General features: G+C 31.4%; 1 protein-coding gene across 8 annotated transcripts in view; it reads left to right on the plus strand.

The window, feature by feature from the left end:
• MEF2C (myocyte enhancer factor 2C) overlaps window positions 1-12,080 on the plus strand; it is a 193,236-nt gene that overhangs the window by 25,410 nt on the left and 155,746 nt on the right. The window lies entirely within an intron of this gene.

Consider the following 12,080-nt stretch of genomic DNA (forward strand, 5'->3'; position numbering starts at 1 on the left):
ATCTTTAAGTAGCACAGATTGGACTTTAAATAAGATACTTATGGCATGTACTTTTTATCTGCTACTGTTGGATAAGTAAGCAGCACAAGGGCAATCTGCCAGTCTTTCAGAGGTGGACTAAAGATTCTTGGCTTGAGAAGAAATATCTTTTAAAAGCAATTGTCTTTAAATGGTATCAGTTCCTGTATAGTTTTAGTACAGTATATAAATATGTTCTAAGAGCCAATTGTCCTAGCTGTATATTTGAAGTCTATATTACTTTAAATTGCATTCACTAATGATTGCATAACATAGATACCTACAAGAAATATAATAATGCTAAGCTATAAGGCATAGCAGAGGCAGAGTACCTGTGAACTAATAATTCTGTTTTAAAGAGCAGTGTTCAGGTAAAACCAGTCTCATTTGATTTTTTTTTTCAATTTAAGATTTTAACATATCAGCATTGTATCAGATAGGCTGGGAGCATCATTTAAGATTAATGGATTTTCATTACCAAGCTTTGATGAGCTGTAGCTCAGTATCAAAATAATAAAAATACTATATTTTTTATGCTGTCAGAAGTTATAGGCAATAAAATTCACGTATTTAGAAAGTGTTAAGGCAATTCCTATTATTCTTAAATGGCTATTGCATTCATTTTAATGTGACAAAGATTATTTAGTGCTATTAGGAACACTGCCTAAAATCGTGAGGATTTGATAAGTTCTGTCAGTATTATTACAGATATGTTTTACTTTGTTTTACTTCTTATACAGAATAAATTGCTCTTCTATGTTCAAATATTAGTTTTGAAACATGCAAGCCATTTTATGAGTTAAGTTTCAGAGAACTCCTTGCATGACAGTCATATAAATGAGTGAAGGTTTATGAAATGAAGCTCATTATCAGAAACAAGTATCTTTGGGTTTGTTACGAACAGTGCTTTGAACAGTGTAGACTGCCAGCTGATTACACTCCCTTAGATTTTCTTTTAAAGTATGCTAAATTATTAAAGTCACATCTGTGTAACAGGTGATATATAACTGCATATAAATTAGAAATGTAATAATGGAATATTCCAGATTCGGAGCTGAGTAATACCCTATTAGGACGCAGTAAAATGGCACAAAAACTATATGACCTATTATTAGACTACGTTATTTAAAGTTACATGTCTAAATTGTCCTTTATAGAATAATTTACATATGCAATAATGTAATCATAAAACACTGTATTGAAAGATATTTACTTAAAATACAATTGTAAATAATGATGTACTACTAGTATTAATAATTAAAATATACTTTTTTGTCATCTAATACCAAGATAATAACAGACTTCATTAATATTATGCAAATATACAAAAAACTATATACTTTAATTAAGTATACATACTTAAGGGAATAAAACTATTTTTGTCTCACATTATAAAATACACAATTATTGGGTGAGTAAATAGAAATAAACTTTAAACAGTTAGCATGGCTGAACTGCAAGCTTGCTTAACTTTTATATGTTCTCTTTATGATACTGATGAAAAATAAAGCCACAGTTTACATCACATAGATACTAAGATCTATAGAACTCTGAAAAATACATTTCTTAACATAAGATTAGATTTTAAATATTTTGTAAGCAATATTGTCTTCAAAGAAAGAAACTATGGATCAGTCATTTTTAAGTGTTTAACAAACTAGGCAATGGCACTTTTACTTCCTTCCCTGACTATCCCAGGATTTTTTATTTATTTTTTATTGTTTTCAGAGCATCATGTTTTCATATTAAATACCAGAAAGAATGCTTACATTTAAAATGTTAAGATTTAAACCTGTTGGACATAGACCAACTTTTCAATTATGCCACTTAGTCACTTTAAAAACAAACAAACATAGATTGGGGTAGTTTAAATTCTGATATTTTTATATATGGAGTGTAAAAAAGTCCTATTAATGAAAACAAAACTAATCCACTCATCATTTCTACTGCAAATGTCATTTATCCCAAGTATTTGTCTGATGTATATTCTTTACTTACTTCCATCTTGTAAATGTTATGTATTTGGCAAAATGGAGACATAAAGATCAAATTTAGCAAAGATACACATCCCTGTGCAATAGTGTTAAAACCTATATTAAATTGTGTTAAACAGCTGTTGCTATAATTTTTCATTTATAACATATATAAAGAAGGCCTATGAACTATAGAGTAGATTAACAGAGTGAAAAAGTTGTAAGTGTATATTTCCAAGCATATTTCTTTATTTTAAGAGTATAATGATTGGTTTATGGTTCCGAACTGGTTTAAGTTAATCTTCTGAGAGGTGTCAGGCAGTATGGTAGTTGTGGACAGGTGTGATTAAATTTTAGTATCTTCATCTGTACCTTAATCTCAACTGTTGCATTGACTGCAGTGCAGCAAAGCAGGGCTGTTTGTTAGGATCTGTCATCTTTAGGAAATCAGAGCAGATTATATAGACAATTCACAAAACCAACAGTGACAACAAAGTCTTATGTGCCTTACAAAAGGAGGATTAGGCAGTTCAGATGTCAACTTGATTGGACAGAGATAAAAGCTGATTGCTGCTGCATAGCAAGGCACACTTCATTCTCAATTGGTTATTTATTAGATAAGGAGTATCATACTTCGCTTAATCATTGTTAGGATACTATTGGAAATATAGGAAGCTCAGGTTTTCAGTCAGAATATGTGTTTTGGGAAAGATGTAGTCATTCAGAATGCAGCATATATAGTTAAAATGTTTTAAAACACTGTGCAGTGATTATAAAACCTTGGAAAGTTCTATTTTGTGATACCACAGTACCTGGTAAACTGACACATGCCCCAGTACTATAAGATTGTTCCAAAAGTATGGTCTTTTTTTTTAAAACGTATATACAATAGAATGCAAGACTGAAGCATAGCAAATCCAAACATTTTCAGAAAATTTCTACTGAAATCATTGGCATTTCTGCTGAATACATTATTTCAGATTTATAATTATTCAATTAAATTGTTAATTTATCAGAAAATGTATTGCCTTCAATCTGTTTCATTTCCAGGAACTTTTGACAAACTGTTTCGGATAGAGTATCCAGTTGTGTTTATATACTGTATTTGGAAAGTTAATTGGCATTTTTTATTACAACATTTGAAAGCTTTGAGTTGCTTTTTGCTGATTAATTGTCCAATATTTCTCACTTTTAAAAAACAAAATATTGTTTTTAAAATGCACGGTGGTTTTGCCTACTGTAACATCAGCGAGTCAAACATACATATTGTTTCGGATTGCCTGTGATATAGATTTCTAAAACCAATACTATACTTGTAACATTTTCTATTAATTTTAAGTATTATAAATTGCAAAAATATTCCAAATTAATTATACTTGTTTAATTACAAATGTTTCATATTTGTGATATTTTGTGTTCATTCACTCTCCCCCCCTCAAATTTAATATTTACAAGATTCACAGTATAGATTGTGATCTATCTATAAGGTGATTTGTATTTATGCACTGTGGTCCTAAACACCTGGAAATAAGTCCCATTGAACTCAGCAGGGTATAATCTAAACACATATAGAGTAGAGGTGCGGGTCAGTCCACGGAGAAGTATGTTAGTGCTAGATTCCTATGTATGTTTATTTGAAAGTAAACTGCCCCAAATCTAGTAGAATTCATTTTCAACTGATAGGGTAGATTAGATGTCAGTCAACATAAATCAAATCATTATGATATAACTAGATTGGATGCATAATTGTGAGAAATGACGCTGAAAAAATTACCTTCTTAGTTTGAGCGTGATAATAATACACAAGCTTGTAACAGTCCATTTCACATACTGCAAGCATTTCATAGCAATATAAAAGGAAAGTCTTGTGAAAGTAACATTTTATTACCATTGATAAACTATATATGGACTTTATCAAATGTTATTATATAGGTCAAATAAAAATGTATGGTTGCTGCTAAAGATTAAATATAATTAAAGAGGTTTGCTATAAATAATCAAGAATGAAATATGAAAGCTTGCTATAACATTCTTGAAATTGGTTTAAGTTTTCAATACGTAAAAATATACTCTTTAAAAAATAGTATTGATAGGCAATATTTTAATTATATAGAAAAAATTATATCTTAAATTTGTAAACATTTCTGATAGCCATTATTTTCAATACAGATGAGCCACTGAGCAACAATATTTTAGTTTTCAATTTTTGTATCCTCCAATGGTTTGCTGAGCTAACTTCCTAAATTAGTTATGTAGCAATGGAATAATCACTTATCTATGTTAACCTTTGGAGAACTTTAGAGATATCAGTCAATAGCCTAAAATACATTAATAATATAGCATATTAATGATATAATAAATGCATCGTGTCTTTTCAGTACACTAGCATGTTATTTTTTTTTTCTTCCATTCAGTTGTGTTTAATTCTTGAGAGTCCCTGAATAGGTCCCTAAAGTTTTCTTTGCAAGGTTTTCAAAAGTGATTCACCATTGCCTGCTTCCTAGGGCTGAGAGAAACTGGTTCAAGGTCACTGGCTTTGAACGTAAGGCAGGACTAGAACTCATGGTCTCCCAGTTTCTAATCTATGCCTTAACCACTGCATCAGAGTGGTTTATGGCCTGAAAATCTGGATGATAATAAAACTATTTTTTCATCTATCTAGAACTTGTAAAACTATTCAACTGAAAGTTGGATAAATATTAGATATTTCTTTTAGAATTCATAGCCTCAGGTTTGTTCGTATACTCTAAAACCACAACACACAATGCTTTGTTTAGAATTCTTAATGACCTGTACTGAAATTTATTTTTGGAACAAAAGTATCAAGTAGTCTTTAATCTAAAACTCTGCCATATAATTATCTGTTAAGCTTACATTAGTAAGATACAATTCTAAAATATGCCATTTTTTAATTCCATTTGGAATGAAAATGTAACTTGCTTACAACCGTCACGATTAAATTAAGCTTTAGCATAGGAATCTAATAAATTATAATAAATAAATTATAGGTAAATAAATTAAGGTATTGCTGAGAAAACATACCACTTATTGTTCGAATGCCACAGAAAGTTTGGGTACAATTTTATATAAATTGATGATGTTTGCATTTTCATTAAAACCCATGGAATTTAAAGAGAGTTGTTCTATACAACTCTGACAATGTATTCAATTAGATTAAAATTTCTAAAAATATGCAGAATATACAGAATAGATATTTAAAACTAGATTAAATTAAATTAAAAACTAGATAGGCACATGACACAAAGAGGGCATATATAATAATAAAAGCATAAGCAAGATATTATGTTCTCTGCTTGCTACCAGAAATGTTATGGTTTTTCCAGTAAGAGTTGGAAGGAGAGCACAGATGAGTAGATTTCAGAGAAAATCTTTCAGAGTCATTTATCATACTAGCAGAATATAGCTGACATTGATGGCCATGAGTTTCCAAGAGTTTCCTAGTATGGCTTTGTTGCAGTTCCTTAATAGTTAGTTAAGTATATTCATGATGGAAATATTTCAGAATATATTACAATCCTTCCTCCTCCAATCCTGAAAGCAAAGAACAAATGTGTTGAACATGTTCCTATGACCTGACATACTTTTCTTTTTCCTGGAAAATGGAAGGCAACTCTTAAAGCTATGAACTTTTCATTAAACAAAGACATGAATTTAGGTATTTGCATTAAACATGTGCGCATAGAAATCATTTAAAGCTTTTTATTTTTTACAGGGGAGACGATTGTGCATTGAGGGTGAAATATGCAATGCCTTTATATCATAGAGTTCTATAACTGAAATTAAAACACCTAGAACACTAAAAAACCAGATGATATATATATATATATATATATATATATATATATATATATATATATATATATATATATTAAAATATTTATCATTGCATTTCATTGGTTTGCCAAGGGCCAGACTAGTATATAATGCATGTTTAATAAATTTGTAGGTATAATGAAATGCTTATTATTAAAAATAAGAATTATCATTGTTTACATATGTCGCCATTTTCCTATACCCATAAATCGGACCAGATTTTCATATCTGTTAGACCCATTTAATGAATAACTTCTCTTAATATGCTACACAATTTTACAGTACTGTACATGTTCTTTCATGTCACTTCCAAGTCTAGAATAACATAGACGTTGTTTTGTTGTTGGGACATTTTGGCTATTTGCTCTATATAGTTACTCCTCTCCTTCTATAATTGTTGAGAAAGACAGTACAGATTCAATGCTATCCTAGTCAACATAATGCATACAGTTATATCACATATTCTTAGATCATACTAAGCCATAATATAGGTTTAGGCTTAATATTTTTTATTTTATTTATTTTATTTGTCAAGCATATATAAGATAACAGATAAAAGTATAAACATAATTTGAATACATGAAAAGAGTAAGAATAAAAAGGAATATTAGGACAGGGATGGTAGGCATGCTGGTGCACTTATGCACACCAGTTGTACTTTATAAATCATAGTTTAGGATTTATAAATTTTGCCACTATTTGGTCTGCCTTAACGGACCATGTGAATCCAGCCATATGGTCAAGGCTGAGTAATTGGCAGTTACCTGAGAGTTCCACGAAATGATCTGTGAAATCCAATGAGTGGAAGGATGAACCTAGAAATTGGATACCAGATCGCATTGAAACCCAGTAGAGACAGGAAGTTTTTGTTGTCCCGCTAAAGTACTATCCCAAACAGGAAGCATATAATGCTTCCTGTTCTGGATGGCCAATGTCTTGCCTGGTGAGTGAAGATACTTTATTATAAGCTTCAAAGAGAACAGCTACATACCAAGTATTGCCTGCACCTCCAAGTTAGAGTCTAAATTGGGAAAAAATTGCTGAATAGTTTCTTAACTGCCTATTGCAGCAAGGCAGTATAGTATTTTCTTAGTAGTCACACAGCATTCTGGACATGTCAGTCTTCTGCCTTCTGGTATTCTTCACTGAATTTGATCTATAAGTAGAATTATATTGGATAAATGAAGAATACAGTGGTGCTTAAGTATATGAACTTAAAAATTCTTTGTTATGTAGATATTCTAAAAGAATGGACAGTGAACTTGATGGACTTGAAATGATTTTTTTCCAATGCTTTCAACACTCCCTGTTTTTAATTTTTAAAAATGAATCAAAATGCCTGGAGAAGGAGAAATTAAGAGCAGAAAGAAAAATCAGAAGCTTAATTCTCCTGTTTATAGTTTCTCTTTTTAAAATGTCCTTCAAGGTTTTTTTTTCTATATTAGGTTATATACTTATAAATCTATACACCCACACACCAACATTAAAGCTGAACCCAACAAGTTATGAGTATATTCAGATCTTTGGTAATTTGAAATGGAAAAATGAAGCAGAAAAGAAAAACATGCATCATCCTTCTTTAAACCTGTAAACTTTTATTTTTCCAAGGTAGCTGGTTTCCTTTATTTTTTTAAAGGACTTTTTAAAAAATATTGTTTTAAAGATCTGTTTTACATTTTTATCTAAGAACAGGAAGGCAGTTGGTAATGGGTTCAGATCTAACTATGAAAGCATCCAAAAATAGTAAGTTTCAGCAGGTTCAAAAGTTGATCAGAAGAAAAATTGTGGGTGAAATGGTTGCACTGCATTTTAGTTAACTAAAGAAAATTTAATGAATTTAATCTGTCTCTTGAGCCTTTACATTTGCAATGTTAAAATTATACAGTATATTAGCCTAGTTATCTATCTGGAGTATATTTTTAATCTGGCTTTTAATACGTTTATATCAGAGATGTAAACTCAACCAAGTGTTATTTGTATCCATAAACATAGCAGGATGAATGTCACTTGTAGTATGCAACTATTGCTGGATTGAACTGCAGTGCTCTCTTTTAAATAATCAATACCTGTTAAAAGGTACAGGGGTGGGCATAGGGGTTAGAATACTTATCACAAAGAACTGAGAGGACTAATTGCTTACCCATAAAATGTAGAGAAACTGTTTTCACAGATAAAACAATCTGTAGGTAATAGCACCTTTTAACAGATAAACAATATATGAATGCTTTCTTCAGTTAGATAGTCTGAGACAGTGGAATGTTAGTAATTGCAAAGCAGATTACGTCAATGATTAAAAGCAGGGATTTTGTTCTACAGTGTATACAGTGAAGTTGTGATATACAGTTGTGATACAGTTGTGATATATGGTTGTATATCACAACTGGTGACATGCAACTATTTTCTGAGGAAAAAAAGGCCTTGGGCAAGGCTAATCTAAACTGTTTCATTGAATTTGACCTTTAGGTAGGTCAACTTGTTTTTGTTTTATCTTTGTGAAATTCTGATGTTTTAGGTGGTATGTATACTCACTATGGATTTCTGTACTGTTAAATGTATTCAATTGGTAGACAGTAGAAAGTAGAAAATCAAAAAGATTGGCCTTCTGAAGGCAATCAGAAAATTTAGAACAAAATAACTACTGTTAAGAAATGCTATTATAAAATTAATCACTATAAAATAAGTCAACTACTTGGTAGGATTACAATACAATAATTTATTAAACTTGTACGCTGCCCAAATCTCAACAACTATGGACAGCTTACAATGATCATACAAGAGATTAGAGTAAATTCAATATAACGTATAAATAAAATAAAAGAAAGATAGATGGCAGGGGTGATGAAGGGAAAGATCTAGCTGTTAAACATCCAGGTTTAACAAGGGACAGGGACATGTCTGGAATTCAACTATTGTGAAAGTTTTGTTTATTGTAGCCAAGAACTTTGAAATTGAAGTAATCCTAAATTAATTGCTCTTCTCTTTGATTTATTCTATATTTTACATACTGTCTTTTATATATCTGTGTGTATGCATATCTGTGTTTTCTTATACTTTCTTATACTTTACATCTCTATATTCTATTTACTGTTTGCTACTTGTTCTATTTATATTTTCTGCTTCAGCTTTCAGATGTTCCATGGCAAATACTTTGTCACCATAATGTTGCCCTTTTATACAAATTATATATTCATTTTTTTAATTTTTTTTTTAAAGGCCAGGAGACCAGAGGGAGAAAAGTTAGTATGGTTAATCAGTTTCTGTCAACTTTCATGTTTAAATTCTAAAATTCTTGCCACTGGCAAAACATGAAACTAGTAAACTTTACCTAAAATGAATTATATGTGAGTATATATCATAATAATACGAACATTAATGAAGTATTGTAATCTGATATTCTATTTAGTAATTAATGAATCTGAAAGAGTATTTCATTAATATACGAAAAAGCAAATGTTTTCTTTAAAATGCATTTTATAGCCTAGTGATACCAGACTATGAATACTGTTATTAAAAGTAAAAATATAGTAATTGAGGACCATTTAATCCAGCACTTTACTGGGAGGTACTAATCATTAGGTGGAAACTGGACAATTTAGCTTGCAGTGAAATATGCAACTAGGAAAGCTTCAGTGAATATAGACCTAAACTGAGCCCATGTTTTTTCCTTAAATCTGATTAAGACTTACACATGATGATTTGTAATATGTAAACAAGGATTACGTTGTTATTTGTGTATTTTTCTTAAGATAGGAATTTTCAGTTTAAAAAACCAAGAACAGTGTTGCAATCTTTTAATTTGTAGTGGATACCAGATTAAACAACTTTGTACTTTTCATTATTTTGAATGGCAATCTACATGCTTCACAGTTTGTAGCTTTCAGACTTTCCATTTTGGACTTAATTTCTGCCACTTTAAAATGGCTTACTTTAAGAAATGCTTTCTTAAGCCACTTTAAAATGGCTCACTTTAAGAAACGCCTTTAACACTGACAATTAAGATACTGTATATAATAATCATTTATTCCATTATTATATTTCTATCCCAGTTTTCTCATTTGGTGTTTATTTTACAGTCTTCCTTCAGTTGTCTGTGTGTTTATAATCCTTTTTTAAAAATATTGTTAATTTGCTACCGTGTTTCCACAAAAAATAAGCCCTCTTCTGAAAATAAACCATCCCCCCAAAATAAGCCCTCCTCCCAAAATAAGCCGTCCCTGAAAATATTTAACCACATGCGCAGCTGGTCCCCACCATTTCCTCTGGGGGAAGGGTTAGGGAGAATCCAGTTAGCTGGAAATCAAATAAGATGGCAAGAGGATCCTCGTCTTGTTCCATGCACCACAAAACAATAAGACGTCCCCGAAAATAAGGCCAAGCGCTTATTTTGGGGTTCAAAAAAAATACAAGTCAGGGTCTTATTTTCAGGGAAACATGGTAGAGAGAACGATCACACCGTTATTTTTTACAGGTCCAGCCAATATACATAATGCTCTAACCTTCTTTTTCTCCATAATAACAAGGTGGAGCTGAAAGGGGGATTGGGCTGTCACTTAGGCAGTTTTCATGACTAAGATACCATTGATTTGATTTCTCAACCAGGCTCTCTAAATGAGAGTGGTTGATGTTTTTTTTAAAGCATTGAAGCTTTTTAATGTTCATCAGGAAGTGTAGTAAGCATCCTATGTGGTACAGTTTGCACATGGAATAACAGATGCCAGTATAATGCTGACCAAGGCATTCAGCTATCCCTTTTGCATGTTCCAGGACTGACATGTAGTGTGTTTTCAATCATTACCATCTCTCCTCCTTTAGTCCAGCTGTAAGGCAAAAAAATAGAAGTTTTCCCTGTGCTTTTAGCCAGTTCCAGTTTATTGTTATGTCTGACTCAAGACTAACTATGGTTAGATTTATCTGTGGCTTAGAGAAAGAAGTTCGTTTTGAACTAAACTATGGTTGATGAGTGTTGTCTTAATTCTTAAACCATAGCTGTAAGATTAATTATTGCTGGGGTTTAAACATTTCAAAAAAAATGGTATTATAGTTAAGGAAAAACAAACACTTATTTTCCCCTCATGGGCTGTGTCATAATGAAAAAGATGAGATGTAAATTATGAGATAGAGACTTCAGCATGTAACATTGAATCATAGAATAATTTAGTTTATGACCAAGTTAGTATCTTCTGAGATCAAATGCATTGTTTATTCATGATTTTTTAAAAAAAAAAAAAAACAACCCTTATTTTTAATTAGGGACATGCTACAATGGGTGTAGTTCTTTCTACTTTTCCACACTGGCCTCTTGACATACTCAAATATATTCATACACACTGTATACTTCCTGTAAATTCATGAGTATCTGAAGTGGTGATACTTAGATTTTAGTATTGCCCTGACTATGAATGTTCAAAAAGTTGGTATTAGCATATTTAGCTTGTATTCACAAATCCACTGGATCCATTGTATTGTAATACATATGAAAGGGATCTGTATAGTAATTTAGGAAGTTGCATCCTTTGGAGGTCTTTTTAATCTTTTTGGATTTCTGCTACAGTCAACAACGGCAGTGCAAAATTACTGAGCCAACTTCAGGGCTAGGCAGCTGTGCCCATTACTAAATATATCTTTCAGCATCAGCTTTGTCCATATTCAGAAAACGCTATCATCTTACGCTTGGAGTTACTGCACTTGCGCACAATAAGATTTCTAAGGGAATAGGTATGTAGGATCGTACTAACTATAATTGTTATAACTGTTGCCATTATTCTTATCACATGATATCAAAGTGAAAAAAGTTGAAATTGGTGATAGTGGAATCCTGCAGCTAATGTCAAAGAATGCCAAGCTTAGTTTGCAATGATAAGATTGAAGAAGCATATTTGTGGAATAAGAAAATTTAGAAAAAACAGAAGTTCTGCTAAATGTTAAATGACAAAATAAGACTTTTATTATTTTTCCAAGACAGCAGAGTGGACATTTGCTGATTGGGTTATTGATGTGAGATTAAAAGAATGAACATTGCTCCTATTTTTTGTTCTTGTTTCACCAAACCATTACAGTATTCCACTTTGGAAAATAAAATGCTCATTTATTTCCTACCTCAAAAAAAAAAAAAAAACCCTGTGAAACTGTGCTGTATATTTTCAGAAACCATGGCAAGTGGTGACTGCCAGGCCCCAAACGGAGGACTTGAGGGGCCACATAGACCCTCAGGATTTTAGGTTGATTATTCTTACTGTATACATGGAGCAAACTGCA

This window comes from Pituophis catenifer, unplaced genomic scaffold (assembly GCF_029215685.1).
Source record: "Pituophis catenifer annectens isolate HBS135680 unplaced genomic scaffold, rPitCat1.0.hap2 SCAF_2, whole genome shotgun sequence".
NCBI lineage: Eukaryota > Metazoa > Chordata > Lepidosauria > Squamata > Colubridae > Pituophis > Pituophis catenifer.